This window comes from Primulina eburnea, chromosome 4 (genome assembly GCF_022965805.1).
Source record: "Primulina eburnea isolate SZY01 chromosome 4, ASM2296580v1, whole genome shotgun sequence".
NCBI classification, from domain to species: domain Eukaryota; kingdom Viridiplantae; phylum Streptophyta; class Magnoliopsida; order Lamiales; family Gesneriaceae; genus Primulina; species Primulina eburnea.
The window spans coordinates 32,760,912-32,786,427 of record NC_133104.1 but is presented as its reverse complement, the minus strand read 5'-3'; positions in this window follow the sequence as shown (position 1 = coordinate 32,786,427).

The following is a 25,516-nucleotide window of genomic DNA, read 5'->3' as shown; positions in this document are numbered from 1 at the left end:
GATCAAAACTTGCTGGAAATTGACAAGGGAAGGGACGGCTGCCGTCTACCTCAAGAACCCTAGTTCTACTCTTTTAAAATTATGAAAACTGAATGTGTGTGTGATGTGTGTTAGCGTGAGTTTTAGTGTGTGTAAACATGTGTGTGTGTGCGTTTAGAAGGAAATTAATGGGAAAATAAATCTTGGCTTAATAAAATAATTAACTTGCTAATTAAACATAAATCAAATATTAAACTTATTAAAATCCCCCAATAAAAATAAGAATACACAAGCACTAAACCTTTAAAGGTTTTAAAAATTCTAAAACTAAATAAATTATTTAAAATGCACCATCCTAGCTTTAAAAATAAAATACCGTATTTTATTTTCCAAAATCGTTACCGGGTCTTTTCCTCAATCCCGCCTTGAATAAACGCCTGAAACATGAAAATCGAAAAATATTTTAACGTGCATCACATAATCTTGAATAATTTAAAATAATGCATTTAAAAAAAATCATGCATGGCTACTACTCATTTAAACTTAAAATAATGATTTAATAATTTAAAATAAATACATAGGTTATACGCGTACCGAATTTGGGCACTACAAGACATATCAATCGAAAGAGTCCCCTATGCAGATAATGTTGCTGATCCACTTACAAAGCCCTTTTCAGGACCATTGTTTGAAAAGCATCGCGAAGCAATGGGATTATGGGTAGTTGGCTCTAGGGAAAGTGGGAGATTGTTAGAGTAGATGCCCTGCAAGCCAACGGTTGGCTAGGGATTTTATTGACTCAGTTGTAATAGACAATCTTTATTTTAATATAATTAACTTTTAATGATTTTGTTATACTTTATCTGTATACCCATGCAATCAGCATAGACAAAGTCTTTGATTATGCTTTAATACAAATGAATCGTAATTCGATGTTGAAACTCATTTGTAAAAACTGCATATTCTAAATTCGTTCCTAGTCGATTCAGCTGCCTAAAACATGGGTAAAGGTCGCTTGAGCTCGAGACTAGCATATGTGATGTTGTGTACTGCGTTTCTTGGTAAGGGCGTAGAGATGTCCAAACATGCAGATGGGTAGTCATATGATGGTTATACCGAACAACCCTCCCTCGGACTTTCCAAGTGGTTATCATTCATCGAGAGGATAAGTCCGTGGTTATGATTGTACACCATTAGTCCTTACGACCCGAGACAACACTAAGGCTCTATATGCTAGGGCTGTGCTTTGACTTGTTTACCGACTCCAGGAGAGTCATCAGGTGCCGAGGTTGGGTACAGTTGAAACACATATAGGAGCCAGTGCATTGTAGTCGGGGATTCACCGCTCACCTACGGGTGTGGATATCCTATGTGATCTGATGTAATAATAATGCATGGAATCTCTGGCCAGAGTATGAGATGTACGTTAAAGAAGGAGTTCTCCAATAGTACACGCGATGCCACTATTATATGTGTCACATAGTTATCGAATTATTATGCAACCCTCGATGAACCAATGGTTGCAGATTCGATCGGGATATATGATATGAAGGGACTGTACTGTACGCTAATCATAATCTACTGGTTCTTGCAGGCACTATCAGTGATACCTAGGGGATCATGGGGCGATGCTACTAGACGCTCTTACCATGATCCGATGGGTGCAATCAGAAATGAGTTCTGACATTCTTAATCAAGGTGTTGATGAAAAGAATGGGGCTAACTAGGGTAAGCCCGAATAAGAATAAATATTATTCTGAATCACAAAGAGTTGTGAACCCACGGCTAGCTGTATCCCTGAACAATTGAGGGTCACACAAGCACTGGATCGTTTGTTCCTGTTGAGAGAATAAATTCAAGGAGTTGAATTTATATTATGATATAGTAAATTCAAGGAGTTGAATTTATGATAATTAAATTTTGAGAAAATAAATTTAAGGAGTTGAATTTATAAGATAGTAAATTCAAGAAGTTGAATTATGAATTTATAAAATTTGGAGAGAATAAATTCAAGGAGTTGAATTTATAGAATTTGAGAAGAGTATCAAACGATTCAGTCGTTGACCTAATTAGAAGGAAAGAAAGGATTTCATCGAAGAAAGTTCGTAGGGAATCAACAAGAGCTAATCCATTAATATCGGATTAGTTGGAGCCACGTGATTAATTCACCAAAGGTATAACGATTCTAACATCCTTTGTATATTTTTGTTAAAATCATACGAGCGTCCAAAGCAAAAATATTTTGATTGTCAAAATAAATACAAAAATTTTAAACTTCCGCTGCGCTTGGGCTTGTAGAAAACCGAGATCCAACAAGAAAACGGTGCCTCAACAATTTCATTTGAAGAACATATGCTTGACTCATTCAATTTCCTGAAATTGTGAAGCAATTGAAGTTACATGAAAAAGAAATGGGTTGATGTTTGTAAGACAAGATATAACTCAATTTATGAGATGTTGAGAACGACAATTGCTTTCAAAACAATTTTTCCAAGATTTATAGAACGGGAACCAAGATACTCATTGTCCAGAAGATGATTAGTAGGAATTGCACAAAGTAAGCATTTTATGATGCAACCAAAATCAGTTCTGCGAGTGAGTCCTACTGCCAACCTCTTTTTAAATGAAGTCTATTGAGTGAAAGTAGTCTTGGATGAAGAAGAGTTTATCAGAAAAATTGTGAAGAAATTTAGATAAATATTGGAGTGACTGCAATTTTTTAAATGACCGTTGGTTCAGTTTTGGATCCTAGATGCAAAATGCGAGCACTTGAATTTACTTTTCCTAAGCTTTACATCTCATTTTATTTGAGCAGTTAAAGTAATATTAAAGAGGTTCAAAGGTGTGTGAAATTTATAAAGAATATTCAGATACCTATAGATTAATTTGATCGATATATGGAACTGGAAAATCCAATTACATTTGGAAGGTAAATTATTGTATATCGAAGGTATAATTTTAGTTTAATTTTTAACATTTGATTTGAGTATTAACTTATGGTTTTTTTTTATTATTGAGGAGAACATGTGTAATTGAATCTACAGCAGATTAGAGATATCAATGGACACATTGTATGTTCACATCATATTTTTTTGTGCTGGAGATTAGAGTCATCATTGACTACTTTGATTATTGTTCAGATGGAATTATGGAACTTTTTTATTATGCTTTGATGTCATTTTGCCTTTTTTATTATATTTTACTCAGCTTTGATTAGATTTTTTTGCCTACTTTGGATTACAGAATATCATGACGTAGCTATTTTTATTCTATTGTATGTCACAAGCTCACAACCATGGTTAGAATATGGTCATATTACAGTTCTAGTATTTCGAATCGAGTTCAAATTTGAGACATTTCAATCTATAGTTCGATTATGTTCGAATCAAGGTTTGAGAAATCTAGCTCGAATTTGATTTCATACCGATCTGTAGACAAAATTATTTATATTTTTGAATATTGAATTGAATTCGAATATGACACATATGTTTCGAGCTTGAACTTGGATGTCATATACATAATTTTATTGTTAAATAGTATATTTTGATATGAAAATGTTGTATAGTAGATTATTTAGATTTTTGTACTATGTTTGAATATTTATCCTAAGTTTTGGTGATTGAAAAGATAACATCATCAAGTTATTTCAGGAAACCAACTGTTATATTATTTGTATTTCAGGTTTCCGACCACTGATACAAAGTCCAGTCGCTCAAGTGTATTATTCATTACTAGTGGTAGATCATCTAAGTTCTAACCATGCATATTAAATGTGGACCGTTATTATCCAACTGCCGGTCATAAATGAGCAAATCAATGAAGATACATTACTTCTAGCCTGTTCTGAAGACTATTGGTTTTAGCAAGAAGAACACTACTTCGCCAACTCCTAATGTGAGAATATTTTCCAAATTGACCTAAGTCAAAATAGTTTCCAGAGGTTATTTGAGCTAAAGTCGAAAAAACAAAAGGGACACTATATCGGCATTTATTACAGAGTACTGATAGAGGTGGATTTTACCTGTTTTTCGTACCATGTTATGTCGCATTGTGTTGCATTTATCATTTAGACTGCATGCATTTTGTGTTATTTTAGAGTAATTTATATCTTTGTGTTGCTCATGTGTTTAGTTGGCGAAAATGCAGGAGATTCGTGCAAAACTGAAGATCAAAGCGAGAAATTCGAGAGACCTCCGCCCGGGCGCACATTCATACCCGCCCGGGCACGTCCAAGGCGTGAAAAAAATAATTTTTGCGAGAGCCATCCGCCCGGGCAGATATTTATGTCCGCCCGGGCGCGCCAAAGAAAAGAAAAAAGATGAATTTGCGAAGACCCCCTGCCCGGGCGGAAACTTACATCCGCCCGGGCGCGTAAAAGGAAAATCGAAGAGCTGAATCTGCGAAGATCTTTTGCCCGGGCGGAAACATACATCCGCCCTGGGCGCATTCGTATTTTTGGAAAATAATAATGGACTGATTTCTTCCCTTAATTCTAAAAATGGAAGATATGGTAGGGGAGGAGGCACGAAAATCAGACATACTTCATCACTATTGAGAGCCGCCACAAGGTTTGGAGAGACTTTCGCGCTTGGATTGAAGATTTGAAGTTTTCCGGGCGTCGTTCTTCGCAGTTTTTCGTCAATTCTCGTATTTCTAATACAGTTTTCATCTTCTAAACTTTGTTTTGGTTATTTTCAATCATGAATTTTATTAGCTAAACTTTAATATTTGTTGGTATTTAAGGGGAGCCTACCCCGAACTTTGATTTGAATTAATTTATGTTCGATTGTTGTGTTATTATTGATTATACTATTGTTTAATTGTGTTGTTAGAGCGTAGCTAACTTTAACAACGTTTTTATATGCGAGTGAGTTCGAGAGAATAACTTTTGATAGGAACGAGTAGTATAATCCGTGGATCTACAATTTACATAGATATATGAAATTGGATACACGCCGATAGTCATAGTCCTTAGGGTCGAAAACTAGGGGATTTAACAAATCGAAATGTGATTCACTCTTGATAAATAATTAAAGACATTTAATTACTTCATTGAGTCGAATTAGTTTGGCATAGCTCGAGAGAGTGTGTTCAGTAGAATAGGAAATCCTGTCGGAAGCCTATAATCACTATCGAACGAATTAATTAATTAACGAGGGGTAGGTGAACCGATATTCCCAACAAATTCATTTCTCATTGAATTTTACTCATCATTTTAGATATTAATTCACATTCGTTAGTCATTGAATTGTTTTATTTGCACGTTTATTTGAGCATAGTAGTGTTAAAACAATCAAATCCATTTTCGTCGCTAAATGTTCAATAACTGAAAATAATAATTGTTAAATACAGTCTTCAGTGAAACGATACTCGTACTCACAGTACACTATATTATAACTTGACATCGTGCACTTGTGATTATTTTGAGCATATAAAACATATTTTTATTGAGGATTCCACAGTGCAAGTTTTGCTCGATCAAGTATGATATTGATATTGGCAAGGTCATTCTATTGGATACATGTACAGATGATTGTTGAAAGAAAATCATTCTGTTGGACCTTTCCAACTATCTTTCACTATGCATAATCACCAGATTTCTTAGCACACTTAAACGATCACTTTCGCAAGATGCTCGCTTAGCACTCTCTTATCACAACCTACTATATCATTCAAATATCTTTCATTGCTAATTCACCAACTCAAGTCGTTACAAGCTAACAATTGGTTATTTGTTTAGTTGTTTGGGGAACAAGAGGTTTTAGACAATCAGATTTGTAAAATGATCACTAAGAGTTTCAACTTAGACATTTGATAAGTCCTAGTTGAAGTGAATTGTTATAAACATTTGTAAAATCAAATTCTTTTAGTGAAATCCTTCTCAACAAGTGGTATCAGATAGGGTTTTCCTTGAACTCTGATAACTATATATTCCATATGAAATCTTTTAATAAGATCCTAATATCCTCAAAAGAAGATTATGACAATTGTAAAATCAGAATGCATGCACATCTAGCTACTCAAGATGATGACATGTGGTATTTCATCACTTACAGTCTAATAAATATTTTGAAAGCTTACACAGGAGTTACAGTAAACTACGGTGCACCACAAATGGTCGAGAAGCACGGTCATAATGGACCGCCGATGAAAAGAAGAAGCTAAACTTGACAATTTGGCTAAGAAAATTCTTTAAAAGACTCTTGAAAAAAATATGTTCAGCGAAAAAAAGAAATGAACCACGAAAAAAGAGATATGGGAGAAGCTAACACAACTTTGCGAAGGTAATGATCAAACCAAAGAAACCAACCTGACTGTTGCAATCCAAAAGTTCGACAATGCACAGATAAAGCCCGAGGAGAATCTCAATGAGTTTAATTAATGGTTTAGTAGTATTGTTATTGAACTAGTTTCACTTGGTAAAGAATATTCTAACCATGAATTTATTTGAAGGTGATGAAAGCACTTCCCAGATAACATGACATGAATATGGTGGCTATGAAGGAGTACAATGATCTTAGCAAGCTTGATTTACACCACCTATTTGTTGATCTCAAAACATACGAGTTCGAGTTGGGGATTCAGACAAAAGAAGAGTCATCAACTCTTCAATCTACCAAAGCTCTACCTGCGACAACACCAACTACGACCACCAAATAAGAAGCTTCCAACAGAAAATATGCTGACCAGATAAACAATGAAGCAATGTCTTTATTTGTTAATAAGTTTAGTAAATTCATGAGCAAAAATCAGTATAAATTTAAATCTTTTCATAAAAATGATCAAGTTGATGAAAATCAATCTTGTTTTAACTATGTAAAGAAGGGTCATTTTATTGCAGATTGTGACATGCCTAAGAAAGATGATAAGAAGTCCTTTGAGAGGCGACGATCCAAAGAAGAGAAGAAATTTTAAGATAAAAAATAGACCAAAAAAGTAGGCTGATTTAGACTCAAAGCAATCAAGCTTAGAGACATCTACTAGTGAAAGTGATGATGAGAAGGCCCAATATCTCATGGAAGATTTCGAGCCGAGGACTTCAAATTCACAACACTGCATAGCATGGTATATCCATATGAAATACTTTTGCAATTTTTCAAGGAATCCAAAAAAGAAAGAAAAACGTACAAGATTATTCAAGCATGATCTAGTTGTTCACGGCGAAAGGAAATTGACAGTCTAAGGGTAAAAGTCAATTTGTTAGCAGTTGAGAATGATGAAATAAGAAAAGTGTTTCAAGCAACTATCAATGAGAATAAACGGTTAACGATGCTAGTCAACTCTTGGAAAAAGTTTTCTGCCTCTATTGAGAACATGGACAAATTACAAAGAAAAAATTACCTAGTGTTTGGCTATTTAGTAACTTTGAGGTGCGTGCTCATTCGTTTCTAGATAATGATAAGTCTAAAGTGATAAACTTTGTCCGATCTAGAATGAAATATGAACATGGTCATCCACAAGCCAAACCTAAATGGAATGTAAATTTTAATAATATGGTCAAACGTAGGGGTTTATGTTATATTGAACCGGAGAGTTCTAAGACCAACCAGACATGACTTAAATCCAAAAAAAATCAAGTTAGTTCCACTAGCTCGAGTTGGTCTCATAGACAACCGAGTCTAACCAAATATTATTCTGTGAAGGGGGGGACAAGGATGAACGACCTAAAAAAACATTTTTTGAGATAGAAAGACATCACACTACTTCACTGGTTTATGCACATGCTCGCACTCTTTTGGATGCACACAAGAGAAAGCCAGTTAAGCTAATTCAAGTGTGGGTCTCGAAGTCGTTAATCCGTTCAGGACCTAACTAGTTTTGGGTACCCAAATTTTTGTTAAATGATTGACTGCATAAAAGAAAAACATCCTCAAAGAATCAATCTGGTTTCTGGACAGTGAGTGTTAAAGACACATTACAAGTAAGATCAAGCTATTGTCCGAGGTCATTGATTACAAAGGACCAAAAATCACTCTTGGTGACAACTCCAAAAATAACGCCATGGGCAAGTGTAAGTTTATATATGACAAGATAATCATGAAAGGTATTTTATTAGTTGAAAACATTTGTTATAATCTAATTAGTATTAGCCAACAGTGTGATAACGATTACTCTATTGAATTTCACACACACACATGCAGGGTTAAATCAGCTAATGGAGATGTTATGTTAACCGAATAAGACAAAAATAAAAAAACACCTATAAAGTAAGCTCGAATGATGACAGACTTGTTGCTTCTAAAATGTTTTGTTATTTTGCATGGTAATAAAAATTGGTTATCCACAAACGACTTAATCACTTAAATTTCAAATCAATTGCCATATTTAGTAAGAAAAAATGGTTCTCAGGATTACCTAACATTTATCTCGCTAAGGATAAAGTTTGTTCTACATGTTAGTTAGGTAAATGTCATAATCAACCTTCAAGAAAAAGGGAAAAAATCAACATTCTGATGTTTAGAACTTCTTCACATGGATCTCTTTGGTCCTACACCCATGATAGGGAGAAAGAAGTATTCCCTAGAGATTGTCGGTGATTTTTCAAGATTTACATGGGTAATATTCCTGAGTTCAAAATAGCATACCGATGCCCAAGATTCTCAAATAGTTACAAATTGAGATAACCAAAATTGTGGATATGATAAGGAGTGACACTTGAATTGAATTCATTAAAAGACTTATGTTGGAACATTTTATGTTCGCAATTTTGATTTTGATGATAAAAAAACTTGTTATTTTGTTTATAATGATTTACTTTAGTGCGCAGGAAGCTGGAACTGACCAGGATTCAAACTGATCAGTTAAACAAGCCAAACTGAAGCTAACAGATGCGAACTGAAAGTGTCAGCTGATCGCTCAAACTGAATCAGCTCAACTGATATATCAAAGAACATTTCAACTGATTGTCTAGCTGATAGGTGGTTCAGCAGAAGACCTTCAGAAGCCCGGCCAGCTGATTAAGAGTTAAACTGATGAAGAACTCAGCTGACCAGTTCAACTGAAGAGTGAAATCAGTTCAACTGACGATTCAACCTGATTTCACTAGCCCAACTGAAGATCAGTTCAGATGATCATTTAGGTGTTTCAGTTAGGATTCAATCAATTGTAGTTCAAGCTAAGCTTACCTAAGTGGATTCTATCTACGCACAAAGATACAAAAGTTATTGTACGATCAAAGGTACAATAATGGACATTGCAGTAAAGCTTAAAGACAAAATGTTCCATCATAGATTTTAGAAAAGTCAAGACACGATTCTTAAGGAACACATTCAAGCTGCAAATACAATTATTGAGTCTCACTGCACGATGCGTTTCCTGTCTATAAATAGAAGATTAGTGAATACCAATAGATAATGAGTAAAAAAAGAAAAGTGTGTGGAAAAACAATAGAAAGGGAACACATATTGCATGTCAGCTTTCAAGAAGCAAACAGCACAGAGGGAACACTTCATCGTGTTATCAGCTTAGATTAGAAGCACAATTCCCTCAGTGTGTGAGAACACTTTCGTGTTGTACTCAGAGATCAGTTCTCACATACACATACACCACCACTCAAATACAATATTAAACAAAGACAATAAACTTGTCTATGTAGTCTTTGACACACAGATGTTAAACAAGTGTTGATTGGAAGGTGCTGCCTTCAGTCTAGTCTAAGAGTTCAGTTAGGCAGTGGGTATGTCCTATGCTAGGTAGGTTATTACACTTGTTGTAATTAATCAAAGTCTTCTAGTAGATCATTTACCGACAATTTCGGTTGGGAATAAATCTAGCAAGCAGACTAGGTCAAGTAATAGTATTTGGAGATGAGTCCAGGTATCGTACCCACAAAGATCGATGTTTAATTACTAGAATATGAATTATTTTTCTTAATTTAGGCTAATCAAATTCAAGTGGTGGGAGATAAATTAATTAAAACTAAATTAAACAATTTAAATAAATTAACTAAAGAAAAAAATATCCAAATTATTAAATTAGACGAAAATTAAAATTATTTAAAAATGACTAAGGCGCACCATGGTACTGAAAAAACTTATAACCTACGTGTCAAATTCATATTCAATAAATTAATTATTAAATTCACGACGAAATTCTCAAACTTATTTCTTAAACAATTACTCGAATTAATAAACCTAATTAAATCTAACAGTCCAATTATTCCTAACTGAATTTAATTAGATTCAATCGCATTGTATCGCTGTGAAATTCCAGTTTTTCAACCTAAAGTCGCACACAAAAATCGAATACTATTTCTAGTCAGTTTAACCATGTGTTGATTGATGTATGAAGCAAATATTAATATATCGCCTTTCGGTTTTAGATGAACCAACAAATATTCTATTTAACTGGCCAAATTAAAAGAACACGTGATAAAAGACATCAATCAATGAATAAAATAAATAATCTACTTGAATCAAACTTAAAACATCAAAAATAATATGTCTCGGCCCTATCGTGGCCTTAGTCTATAAAAATCTACTCCATAAATTTAAAATAGAAGTCAAAATCAGTGTTTAAATTCAATGAAGAAAACATAGTTAAGAAGGAATGAAAGAGATTCTCTATGATTTGTAGCATGTGTTAGGAATTCCTCCTACTTCTACCTTCAGTCTTCCTCCCTTATGTTCTTCTTCTGCGTCTGGTGCTACTTCATAGTAGCATTCTGTTCCGTACTTCCTCTCCTGCACTTCTCTTCTTTTTTTGCTGTTATGGCTGCTTCTCTTCTTTTGTATTGTTCTTCCACGTCAGAGTCTGAGGATTTATCCCTTTGTGCTCTACGTCTCCGTCGAAATGTATTCTCAACCTCTCGATCAAATGGCTCCAATTCTGTCTCTTTTAGCAAGGCTCATGCACAGTCAGATAACTTCTGCAAAAAAATAAACAAACTTTAAACGTACGAATATGCGTAAAATCAACAAAATTAAATAAATACCTAATCTCAAGAAAATAATAAATCCTAATATTAAACAATTCAATCCCCGGCAACGGCGCCAAAAACTTGACCGACAATTTCGGTTGGGAATAAATCTAGCAAGCGGACTAGGTCAAGTAATAGTATTTGGATATGAGTCCAGGTATCGTACCCACAGATATCGATGTTTAATTATTAGAATATGGATTATTTTTCCTAATTTAGGCTAATAAAGTTCAAATGGTGGGAGATAAATTAACTAAAACTAAATTAAACAATTTAAATAAATTAACTAAAGCAAAAAATCCAAATTATTAAATTAGACGAAAATTCAAATTATTTAAAAATGACTAAGGCGTACAACGGTACCGAGACAACTTATAATCTATGTGTCAAATTCATATTCAATAAATTAATTATTTAACTCACGACGGAATTCTCAAAATTATTTATTAAACAATTCCTCGAATTAATAAACCTAATTAAATCTAACAGTCCAATTATTTCTAATTGAATTTAAATAGATTCAACCGCATTATATCACTGTAAAATTCTTGTTTTTCAATCTAAAGTCGCATACTGAAACCGAATACTATTTCTAGTCGTTTTAACCATGTGTTGATTGATGTATGAAGCAAATATTAATCTATCGCCTTCCAATTTTAGATTAACCAACAAATATTCTATTTAATTGGGCAGATTAAAAGAACACGTGATAAATGACATCAATCAGTGAATAAAATAAATAATCGACTTGAATCATAAAACATCAAAAATAATCTGTCGGCCTTATTGTTGCCTTAGTCTATAAAAATCTACTCCATAAATTTAAAATAAAACTGCAAATCATTGTTTAAATTCAATGTAGAAAACTTAATTAAAAAAGAATGAAAAGAATTTTCAATGATTTGTAGCGTGTGTGAGGAATTCCTCCTGCTTCTGCCTTCAATCTTCCTCCCTTATGTTCTTCTTCCGAGCTGGTCTTACTTCACAGTAGTCTTTTGTTCTGCACATCCGTCTCCCTTTTTTCTCACAGTACGCTTTTGCCTTCTTTTATCCTTTTCAATGGGCCTCCTCCTTCAAATCTTTTTTAAGCCCATCTCAAATAAAAGGAAGTGTAGATAAGATCTTTATCAAGATTTACATAGATTCTTCCAAAATTTCAATATCATCAAAGAATAAAATATAAGAATATTTTTATTTCTATTTCCTCGAAGTCTAGTTATTTTATCTTATCTCTCAATTTTAACACTTTTCACTTTTATTCAAATCTAAAATTAGTAAATCAAATAATCACATAATTAGGAATAAAAATTCTAGACAAGGGCAAATATTATAAAATCAAATCCCTAAAATCTTTGCAAGATTTGGCCTTATCAATACTACCCGAGGTGGTATAAGGGGTGACATAGGAGCAGTTAAAGTCTCTGAATATCCATAAACATATCTTGTGTATTTATTTATTTAACTATTGTTTTAAAACTGATTTGATCAGTAAGAGCATCCTTCGGTTCAATTTTACACCATAACTGAACTGATATATGTCACAATTGATTCCTGTTATCTTCAGTTATTCAGTTACACATGATATAAAATATATCAGTGTTTTTTAAGGAAGGATTATTTCGAATGATTTCCGCTTGTTTAATCCCAAACTCGATTTAATTCATCGATGTATATATTCTTAGAACACGAGATATTGCAGCTCTTGGAGAATATTGTGTTTGAAGCATCTCAAGGTGCCTAGCACACGCTTCAATTTCTTACACTTCACTTCACAACAATTAAAATTTTTCTCACTTACACGATTTTACAACTTCACAACACTTAAATTTTTGTCTCTTCACGATTTTACAACTTCACAACACTTAAAATTTTTATCTCTTACACGATTTTACCACTTTCCAACACTTAAAATTTTTATCTCTTACACGATTTTTTTACGACTTCAAAACGATTAAAATTTTTATCTCTTACACGGTTTTATCACTTCACGACTTTTAAATTTTTTATCTCTTACACGATTGTATCAATTGAAAACACAGATTTATTAAATTCTTAATTTTTTTTATTTTACATAAAATATTAGCGACGAAATCTATAAACCGTCGCTAATAGAGACGGTTTTGCACATGAATACCGTCGCTAAATGTAGCGATGGTAACATGTAAACCGTTGCTAAATTTAGCGACGGGATTTTGAACTGTCGCTAATTAGCGACGGTTGTTATATACAGACCGTCGCAAATATATTTTGCGACAGTTGTCAAAACCGTCGCAAATTGTAGTTTCGACAACACTTTTTAGTTTGCGACGATTTTAAAAACCGTCGCGAATTGTAGCTACGACAACAGTCAAAAACCGTTGTCTTTGAGTGGACCATTTAACAACACTGACTTTAATAACAGTTTTAAAATAGCTACGACAACGGTTAAAAACAACAGTTTAAGACCCTTGCAAAACCGTTGTCGTTGCTAGAAATTACAACGGTTTAACACCGTTGCAAAACCGTTGTCGTTGATAGAAAAGACAACGGTTTAAAACCAGTTGTCGTTGAAGACACTTTCAACAACACCCTCAGTTACAACACTTTTAAATGGCCTACGACAACGGATAACGGTCGTTTGGCGTTTTTGTTGTAGTGCGTGAAGTAGCGCTGCCGCGTGTGCACTTCTGTTCTTTGTGCTACATAGGCGCGCGGCTGCGCGTGATCTCGCGCGGTCGCGCGCGAGGCTCTGTCATTCATCTTCTTGCCTTAGTGCGCGCGGCTGCGTATTAATTTGTTTTCTTAGTCCACTTGGTTTCGTGCTACCTATTTTCTCCATTCCTGAAACGACAACTAAAACAAACCAAAAACGCATAATTCTGTTCGAAACAAACATAATTTAAAATGGATATTAACGTAAATTAAGTGCAAATCTTGCACTTATCAAACCCCCCCAAACTTGAAATTTTGCTAGTCCCGAGCAAAATAGAAAATTTACGCAAACTACTACAGTCATGGATATGCGAAAAGTGATATTGACCTCCAACTTGTCTAATTTCATTTAATTCACGATTTCCCAAGAGTCACGTGTGTGTGTGTGATATGTCAAAGTTCGTTTACTCCATCGAGTGCTCAAATAGAGTCGTAATGCCCATTCGCCTTACAGAATCAAGAAATCATTAGTTCAGTTCAACTCACAATTCATTGAAATATAAATTCACAAATCACATAGGACTTTATCGGTGATTATTTGGCTCGAAAGATGGTCAACACAAGTATGCCAAAGATGAAATCACACAATGAGATGCTTGCAAGCAAGTGATTAAAGTTTATACTCGTTGAAAATGTTTTTCAGGTATCCATAGGCTTGACTTGAACAACTTTTCTCCACTAGTATATTGGATAAATGTGACAAGGTTAATAGGTCTTGTAGGCTTGTAAGGTTAGGCCACGGCTTACGGCTACAATAAAGGGTGTGGAAATCAAAATTTGAGAGAAATAATCGAATTGTCATCATTTTCACTATCATTTTATTCACCATCACTTTATTGTTTTCTTCCCCATCATATCCTCCATTTTCCAACTTTTCCTTTTTTTTTTTCATAACTTTTGTTGGATTCATTCCTTTGATTGTTTTTCTTCTCCTTCTTTTTGTCTATTTTCAACTTATTTTTGCACACTTCAATTTTTCTTTTTGTTTTCAAGGAGTGTTTGAATCATTACAACACCCATGAACTTATTTTTCTCAAAATTAGGTAGGACAATAAGTGTATATGCTTCATTAGGTAGTTATTGTGGGTTTGTAGAATAGATACAAGTGGGGGTTATTGTCTGTCATTGACACACACCACTTGATTTTTTAGTAGGCTCAAAATGGGAGACTAGGGATATTTCATTTTCGTTTGGTAGGCTCGAAGTCTCAAAACGGCTCCAAAGATCGCCTAAATCATTCCTATGTCACATATTATCCGTATTTCGCCTCGAAAATGTTCAAGCAAGTTCTAGACTTCCGTCAATCCATTAGTCGACTCATACAAACCAGTCACATGCAATTTTCAATCAAAATGATATATGAAATAGGTGCACGAAGAAAAATTAAGCATATCAATTAACTCGAAGCTCAAAGGGCTACAATCGACAGTAAAAAAAAAACACAGGCCCAAGGATATTGTGAAAATTGCCTAGATCATTTCTATGATTGCAAAAGTGTCAATCAATGTCATGCAAAAATTATGAAGAATCAGATCTCCATCGTATATTTAGCATAACAGGCATGCAACTTGTCTCTAAGCAACGATAGTATCAACAAACACGATAGTGCAAAATAGTTGTGACTCCTAAGTTATCATGAACACATATATATACTTCAGGATTGCAACTCACTTTTCATCATCGGCCACACATTTTACTTATCCATGACTTTACCTAACAAATCTAGCATGCAATAATAAAAAATTCAAATTAACTACTGAGCAATAAAAAAAAATTGCAGAAAAATTCTACCAAGCAATTTTACCCCCAAACTTAAAATATGCAATGTCCTCAATGTATAGAAATAAAGAACATGACAATACATACCTCGCTCCCGAGTGTCAGAACTCGGGGCTCGAGTTATCGTTCCCGGTATCTTCAGCATCATCGTCCATAGGTTGTGGCGGTGATAGATTTGGTGGTGGGTACTGTGGTGGCCAGGCTGGATGTGGTGAAAGAGAGAATCTATTATGGATTTCTGACCACATTCTCTATAGGGCCCTCTTATCTCTTCGTTCTCCGAGCTCAAGTTATGGAAGAAGGAACTGAGAAGAAGGTATCAGCAACAACTGGTTTTATTACGGGATAGCTCATGATGTTCATATCGATCTATTATGCGCCTCTGCATCTAGCATTGGGTAGACCTCATACAATAACTGTCCTATCTCTACCATATCTTTTGTTTCATTTCTTCTACAACAATCACATTCGGGTCCCATGGGTGGAAAACGCTGGACGAGCACCGATGTGAAGTCCATCATAAAAACATGAAGGTATTTGTAGTGAGTCGGTGTTCGGCCAGCTCTCTGCGCTGAGCCCGCGTATCTTGTTCCATTCGGAACATCCTGTCTCGAAAACTGGTATGAGGGATTGATGGTGGTGGCGACGGTTGGCGTTCTCTGGCTCTCTGGTTGTAATCTTCCCTAGCCTCTTGTCGTTCTAACTCGCTTCCAAAGCGCAAACGGTGTGCCTCATATACCGTGATTGGGCCCTTGGCTTTCAAAACCTGTTCATCTGTGCCCCATTGCACACCGGCATGAAGACATAGTGCAGTGATAGTATGTGGACAAGGGAGGTTGACGTTCATAAGTCCCGTACCAGCATGCATGATAAAACTGTTAATGAGCTTCCCGAGATCCACGGTCTTCCCAGTCATTATGGCGTAAATCAACGCCACTTTATCCTTTGTAATTTCTGTTTGATGTGATGATGGTATGATCCATGATAGAATGAAAGATGCCCAACTGAGTGGGTCACGGCGTAAGTCAGATTTCTTCAGAGTGACTGGAGTGCCCTGATTCAAGCGCCACTCTGCACCCTCGATGCATAAACTCCTGATAATCGTATCGTAATCCACAGTGCTAGTAATCAATGCAGTGTACTCGTCATTTTCAAAACTCGGCAGATTATAGATTGCATTAATGGTTGCCGAATCGAAATAGACCAGTTGCCCTCCTACCAAAACTCCGCAGTCCTCGTGTTTGATTCTCAGATTAGCATAAAATTCTCGGACTATAGATATAACTGCATCTGGCGGTGACTGGGCTATATCTAACCACCCTCTTCGCTCAACCTCTTCAATTATTGCACAGTCAGGGTACGTCAGATCTAGTCCTCATTCTTTGATAATAGACCTAAACATAGTGCTCTCGTAAACTCTGAAGGCTTCCTCATTACAAAATCTATTGACATTGTATGAACGAGAAGAGGAAACAACATCCTTTGATCTATTTCTAGGCGGTATGATTATCAACAATATCCACACTTATAACAAATATAGACACAATTCCACCAACAATTGCTTGATTTCTGAAAATTGACCCAAACTATAACAAAGTATAGCACAATACTGGCACCAACAGTTGTATGATTGCTAGAAGTTATCCCAATAATTAATAAACTAGAATAATCGGAACCTTGATTGTAGAAAATTAACCATAGATGACACTCAGCGGTAGCAAGCGGCGGCGTGGAGCGGCGGCTGGCTGTTGGCTGTTGGTGGTGGGATATAGGTGGTTGGAAAGGGTGGGTGATTTGTGATGTAGGAGATGATGGGTGTTTGTTGAGAGGGAAAGTTATGGAGTGTTTTGGTGGGGGTGAGAAGGATGATTTTAGGGTTGATAAGGATTTTGCGGAGGAGAGAAGAGTGGAGGCGGTGGATTTGTGAGGGAGAAGAGTATTGATTGAAAAATCGAGAAGTAGTTTTTTTAAAAAAATCTGTACGCGGCGCGCTCGGTCGCGCGTGAAGTGGCGCGGCCGTGCGCGAGTTTCTGTCCTCTGCCAATAATTGAGCGCGCGCCTGCGCGTAAAGTGGCGCGGCCGCGCGCGCCTCTGGTGATCTTCATTAATTGAGGGCGTGCGGTGGCGCGTGCGGATGCGTGCAAGCTTTTGTTCTTCAAGGTTGATGGGGTGCGCGCAGTAGCTCGAGAGTTGGCGCGGCCGCGCCCAAGCTGCTGTACCTACCCACTGGTTATCAGAGCGCTGTTGCGCGAGATTTTGCGCGGTGGCACGCATGCGTCTGTCCCTTTTTTTATACCTACAAAAATAAAAGGATTCAAATTAATAATTGAATAGAGAAAATTTAAATAAATAAAATAATAAAAAAATGAAATAAAATAGTAAAACGAATGCTAAAAATAATTGTGGGTTGCCTCCCACACAACGCTTGGTTTAACGTCGTCAGCCCGACTATCACCAGTCTGTTCATTTTGGTTCGCTCAACTTGACATTGTTGATATTCCTTACTTCAGCCCCATAGTAAGGCTTAACCCGTTGTCCATTAACCTTGGAGGTTCTCCCATCACTGCACTTTAGCTCGATAGCCCCGTAAGGATACACTGCTTCCACAACAAATGGCCCTGACCAACGCGAATTCAACTTAACAACTTCAGACGCGAATTGAATAATAGTACTTGCTGTCCCGGTTTGAGCTCCCTTCGGACAATGGTTTTATCATGCCACTTCTTAGTCTGCTCTTTGTAGATCTTGGCATTTTCATAACCGTCATTTTGGAATTCATCCATCTCACTTAACTGCAGTTTTCTAACATCTCCCAAAGCTTGCAAATCAAAATTTAATTTATTTACGGCCCAAAATGCTCTATGCTCCAATTCAAATGTCAAATGACATGCTTTACCAAAGACCAGCCTATAGGGAGACATCCCAATAGTTGTCTTGAACGCAGTCTGATAGGCCCACAATGCATCATCTAACTTAGTGGCCCAATATTTCCGGTTTGTGTTGACAGTTTTTTCCAGTATTTGTTTAATTTCCCGGTTGGATACCTCAGCTATTCCATTTGCCTGAGGATGGTATGCTTGGGCCACTTTGTGCTTCACACTGTATTTAGCCAAAATTGAGTTGAAAATTCTATTGAAAAAATGCGTACCTTCGTCACTTATGATGGGTCTCGGTGTTCTAAGCCTTGTGAAGATGTTCTTATGCACGAATTTAACTACAACATGAGCGTCATTAGTATTGGTGGCGATTGCTTCCACCCATTTTGAAACATAATCCACATCTAATAAAATATAGAATTACCAAAAGAAGGAGGAAAGGGTCCCATGAAATCTATACCCCAAACGTCAAAAAATTCCACTTCCAAAACATTTGTCAGTGGTAATTCGGGACGCCTAGAGATGTTTCCTAATCTCTGGCATCTATCACATGATTTTACTAAAGTATAGCTATCTTTAAACAAATTCGACCAATAAAACCCAGATTGCAATACCTTAGCTGCTGTTCGTGACGCTCCAAAATGTCCACCATATGGTGAAGAATGGCATTTCTCCAGAATTTGATGTGCTTCGATACCCTCCACGCATCTTCTAATAACTTGGTCAGCACACCTCTTATACACAAATGGATCATCCCAATAATAGAACTTGATATCATGGACGAACTTCTTCTTCTGATGATAGCTCAAATCTGGAGGGAGGGTGCCGCAAGACAAAAAATTAGCAATATCAGCAAACCAAGGAAGTACAAATTTTACCCCAAAAAGTTGTTCATCTGGGAATGTTTCTTGTATAGCTCCCTCTTCTTTCTTATCCTCCAGCTCAAGCCTCGACAAGTGGTCAGCTACTTGATTCTCACTACCCTTTTTATCCTTGACCTCAAAGTCGAATTCTTGTAATAGCAAAATCCACCTTATCAAGCGTGGTTTTGCATCCTTCTTGGCGAATAGGTGAAAACGATTACTTTTCTGCCAATCAAATAAGGTCTGAATTTGTCGAAGACAAATACTACTGCAAGCCTCTCCTTCTCGGTCGTAGTGTAATTTTGTTGTGCAGCATCTATCGTGCGTCTTGCGTAGTAAATCGCCGTAAATATCTTTTCCCTTCTTTGGCCTAAGACAACGCCCACTGCATAATCACTTGCATCACACATTAGCTCAAAGGGCTCCTTCCAGTCCGGCACTATCATGATCGGTGAAGTCACCAATGCCATTTTATTCTTCTCGAATGCCTGCAAACAATCATCATCAAATATAAAAGTCGACTCTTTTTCAAGCAAGTTATACAGGGGTTTAGTAATCTTAGAAAAATCTCTAATAAATCTACGATAAAACCCCGCATGTCCTAGAAAGCTCCTTATTCCCTTGATGTTCCTTGGTGGGGAAGTTTTTCGATTGCGACGACTTTAGCTCGGTCCACCTCTAATCCCTTAGAAGACACTTTATGTCCAAGAACAATACCCTCTTGGACCATAAAGTGACACTTCTCCCTATCAAGAACTAAGTTCTGATCTTGACATCTCTGCAACACAAGGGATATGTTATGTAAACAATGATCAAACGACGAACCAAATACCAAAAAGTCATCCATGAAGGCTTTTATTATTTCCTCCACCATATCTGGAAATATGGACATCATGCACCTCTGGAAAGTGGCAGGTGCATTGCATAGCCCAGACGCCATTCTCCTAAAAGCAAACGTGCCATAGGGACACGTGAAAGTAGTCTTATCCTGATCTTTTGGCGCTATAGCAATTTGGTTATAACCTGAATAATCATCTAAAAAGTAATAATGACAATATCCAGCAAGTCTATCCAGCATTTGATCAATAAAAGGCAGTGGAAAATGATCTTTACGTGTAGCATTGTTCAATTTTCTATAATCAATACATACTCGCCAACCAGTTACAGTACGAGTAGATATAAGTTCATCATTTTCGTTTCTAACAACAGTTATCCCACCCTTTTTAGGCACAACATGTACAGGAGATACCCAACTACTATCAGAAATAGCATAAATTACACCAGCATTTAACAATTTTAGCACCTCACTTTTTACAACTTCTTTCATTGCTGGGTTCAACCTCCTCTGGTGATCCACAGAAGGAGTATATGACTCCTCCATCAAAATTTTATGCATGCATATAGTGGGGCTAATTCCCCTAATATCAGAAATCGACCATCCTAAAGCAGTTTTAAATTTACTCAATACTCCTAGTAATTTATCTTTTTCAGTACAAGTAAGAGAGGAAGAGATGATTACTGGATACGTCGACTTTTCACCTAAAAATGCATAGCGAAGATGACTTGGCAGCTCTTTCAAATCAGTGGAAGGAGTTATTACCTTTGTTTGCTCATGTACCTCCAATTCCTCAAGCGGTGCATCCGTTTTTCTTTCTTTCTGTGATGCTTCAAGAGCCAACAACTGCTCTTTCACTTCCCAATTGTCTTCATCAGCAGTTCCTGCAGCGCTTATCAAAAAGCTCTCCAAAGGATCCCTAGTTCATGCACATTCAAGAGACATACATGAGTATATAATATCAATGCTTTTACAGTGCTTACCTCATTTGATCCTTTCATGGCGTGATAGATATTAAAAATGACTGCTTCTCCGCCAACTCTCAGGGTGAGTTCACCCTTGTGCACATCTATCAATGCCCTTCCAGTTGCCAGAATGGTCTCCAAAGATTAATGGAGCATCGTGGTCCTCTTCCATATCTAAAATCACGAAGTCAGCAGGAAAAATAAATTTATCCACTTTTACCAGTACATCTTCGAAAATCCTATGTGGATACGTGAGACTTCTGTCTGCAAGCTGTAAGATGATAGTGGTAGGTTTGACTTCTCCAAGCTCCAGATCCCTGTAAATAGAAAATGACAACAAATTAATAATTGCTCCTAAATCACATAAAGCTTTATTACATTTAGAACCACCAATAAAGCAAGAATAGTAAAACTCCCTGGATCTTTTAATTTCTGTGGCAGTTCTTTTGCAGGATGGCGCTATATTTTTCAGTCAGTTTCACAGTCTCAAACCTGCAACTTCCTCTTCTTAGACATCACATCTTTAATAAATTTTGCATAATTCGACATTTGCTCCAAAGCATCATCAAATGGTATGTTGATGTGTATCTTCGTAAAGATCTCCAAACATTTTGCAAACTGATCATCCAATTTCTTCTTTTTGAACCTCTGCGGATATGGAAGAGTTGGCTTAAATACTGGAGGTGGTTCAACTTCAACTTCAGCTTTGGGTCCCTCAGTTTCGCCTTCTTCAACTGTCTTCTCGCTTTTCACTCTCTCTTTAGGACTTTGTACCTCCAGTTCCTTTCCACTCCTCAAAGTGACTGCCTTGCACTGCTCTTTTGGGTTAACTTCGGTGTTACTAGGAAATTGATCCCTATTTTGGTCTCTTAATGCGGTAGCCAACTGTACAATTTGAGTTTCCAAAGATGTCATTGTGGCACCCATATTTCCCATGTGAGTCTCCATGTTATCAAGACGAGACTCAGTCCTTGCTATCCTCTTTACCGACTCAGCAACAAACGTTCCCACTAAATCTTCAAATGAAGGCTTTCCTTCCCCCTTTGATGTATTGAACCTCGGTGGACGATTCAACACATTTTTATTATTGCATAAGAAAAATTTTCATGATTTCTTAATCCTGAATGATAAGTATTAGGGGGAGGGTTACCTCGATATCCTCCGAATCCTCCAAAATTTCTGTTGTTGATGTATTGAGCTTCTTCAGGAATAGATTGTTCTTCAGCAATAGTCGATGGAATCTCATTCTTTGATGTGCTCACCTTATTCATCGCTTACTATTTGAGTGGTCAATGCAGATACCTTAGCAGTGAGTGACGTAATAGGATCCACATCATAAACTCCAGCTGTCCTTTTTAGTCCTGCCCTTTGCCACTGGTAGCTATTTATCGTCATCTATTCAAGCAAGTCATAAGCTTGCTCGAGAGATTTAGCAAAGATCGTGCCACCAGCTGCAGCATACACTGTTCCTCTTGTTTGCCCATTTAGACCGTTGTAGAATAATTCAATCTGCACCCAGTCTTCGAAGCCATGGTTCGGGCACTTTCTCAACAGCTCCTTGTATCTTTCCCATGCCTCATATAATTGCTCAAAATCATTCTTCCTGAACATGCTAATCTCAATCTTCAACTGTGCAGACTTTGCAGGGGGAAAGTATTTTGCAAGAAATTTCGTCGCCAGCTCTTGCCATGTCGTGATACTTCCCAAGGGAAGCGATTGGAGCCATCCTCTAGCTTGATCCTTGAGAGAAAATGGAAACAAGCGCAATCTAATAATATCATCAGAAACATTATTAATTTTTACCGTATCCGTGATCTCTAAGAAGGTCCTCAAATGAACATGAGGATCAGAAGTGGCTGTTCCAACAAAATGGTTTTGCTGAACCATATTGATTAGAGCAGGCTTCAACTCGAAATTATTGTCGTTGATGGTCCCTCTTGCAATACCAGAATAATGATTGTTGATCACTGGTCAGAAGTGATCTCTGATAGGAATAGCCTCTGGCGGGATGTGTCCGTCATTTTCTCTGTGTTCAGCCATTGCTTGTATCTGTTCTCTTCTTGCTTTTCTTAATCTTCTTGCAGTTTTTTTTGATCTCCGGATCAAAGATAAGCGAGTCAGAGTTTTGCGATCTTAGCATGCACTGTCAAGCAAAAAAAAATGACAACTCAATAAATATAAAATATAATAAAATAAAAAGATCTAAATTAAAATCTAGACTAATTGGTAACAATACTGATATAAATTTAAATTTTGACACTCTCCAGCAACGGCGCCAAAAACTTGTTGCGTGTTTTCTTAATTGCTCGCAAGCGCACGATGTCAAGTTATAGTAAAATATAATTTTGAGTGCAAGTGTCGATCCCACGAGGAGTGTGCATTAAAATATATATCAATGCTTGTAATTAAAATAGTCAAGACTTTATCTAGAAAAATCAATAACCAGATTGGTTTGGTTGAACGAACTAATTAAAAACAAGGGATTAATCTAGTCACCGAATTTGAGAATTAACAATGAGAGAAAATATCTAGAGAAATGATTTCACCAAGTTTCCTACGACAATTATTCCCAGTTAAATGTATATTCCTGAATTCCAATTATTTAATGACCAAGAACACTTAATTATTTTATTCCCCCTTCCCAAGTCACGAATAAATTGTATCAATAAAACTTCGATTCAATATTCCTAATAAAATCTAAGTTTAATAGATAAATGCAAACGATGTTCTTATCTAAGCCTTGCTAAAGTTATACGCCTTCCGAACGATATAAACATTCAACGATGTGTTTCTAATGATCTACAATCTTAGTACATCTCCCGAGTTATAGAATTAATCAAACAAAAAACAATTTATGGCCACTAAATTGCAGTGAAATAAACACAGAGAAACACAATTAAATATGAAATGGAATTCAATCATATAAAATAACCACGTCAAATCATCGTGTCCACAAAGCTACATCATACTCTAGAATGGAAAACTAGCTCATCACGAAATCCAAGCGAAGACAAGACATGTTCAACATTTTAGACAACGAAAATGTAAGAGCAAAGGGAAGAGAACAAATCCGAAGTGTCGTCTCCGTCCCCTAGATCCGTCGTTCTTCGTATTTGTGAATGTTCTTCGCACTCTGAAACTTCGTCTCGTGTGTACGCTCTGATTTCTCGTGCCTTTTCTTCTCCAAGGATGGCTGTTCTCGTGAATTTCTCCAAAGGGTGGCTGAATCCTTTTTCTGACCTAACTCGCGCATTATATAGGATTCTGGAACGCGACGCGCGCTGTGGCGCCTGATCTCACGCGGTTGCGCGCGAGCTTCTGCCTGGTGGCTCGTGTCTGCGCGCGCGGCTGCGTGTGAAGTGGCGCAGCCGCGCGCCTACCTCTGGATTCTTCTTGCATGTCAGCGCACGCGGGTGCGCAGTGAAGTAGCGCTGCCGAGTGCGCACTTCTGTTCTTTGTGATGCATAGGCGTGCGGCTGCGCGTGATCTCGCGCGGTCGCGCACGAGGCTCTGTCATTCATCTTCTTGCCTTAGTGCGCGCGGCTGCGTATTACTCTGTTTTCTTAGTCCACTTGGTTTCGTGCTACCTTTTTTCTCCATTCCTGAAACGAAAACGAAAACAAACCAAAAACGCATAATTCTGTTCGAAACAAACATAATTCAAAATGGATTCTAACGTAAATTAAGTGTAAATCTTGCACTTATCATCAGGTTTGCTAGTCCGACTACCAATGCCGTGGCAGTATCTAGAGCCTTGGCGGCAGAGCAGGAACAGAGAGATATCGAGGTTGATAGGCAGGGCAAGAAGCCCTATCAGGCGCTACAACAACAAGCAACGACAACAACGACCTTAGTTTAAGAGGGCCGTTTCAGGGGCAGCCAGGGAAGAAGCCATATCAGGGACCGCCAAAGGGCAAGGGTCCAATTCAACAGCAGGGGGCACCTCAGAAGCCAGTTGTTTTCCCAGTGTGCCCAAAGTGCAATCGCCAGCACCCAGGACCATGCTTATACGGATCAAGCAAATGCTTTAAATGTGGAGCCAGTGACCACATGCTGAAGGAGTGCCCACAGTGGAGGCAGCCGACTCAGGGCAGAGTATTTGTCATGCATGCGCAGGAGGCGAACCTAGACACAACACTATTGACTGGTAACTTATTTAATTCAGTACGATATTAAAACTTTGCCTTGCTTGTTTGTTGCGATTTGGGATTATTAGGATGCTAGTTGACATTTTTGACGTCTTTGTTTGCCTAAGGTTGATGTTAGAATTTTGGGATATAAGTTAGTGTGTTGTGTTAACGTCTCTCAGGGAACATTTTCATCAAGAGATTAGCCACGAAAGCCCTGATACATTCAGGGGCCACTCACTCCTTTATTTCGGAGACATTCGCTAATCACTTAGACCTCAAGTCTATCGACCTTGATGTGAGCTATTCAGTGACAGTCCCATCAGGGGAAGAATTGTCAGCTACTAGCGTTGTCAGAGACATTGATCTCGAGCTGCAACGCCACCTAGTGTAAGTCGATTTGATTGTTTTGCCGATGCCAGAGTTTGATATCATTCTGAGAATGGACTGGTTAACAAAGAACATAGTTCTTATTGATTTCCA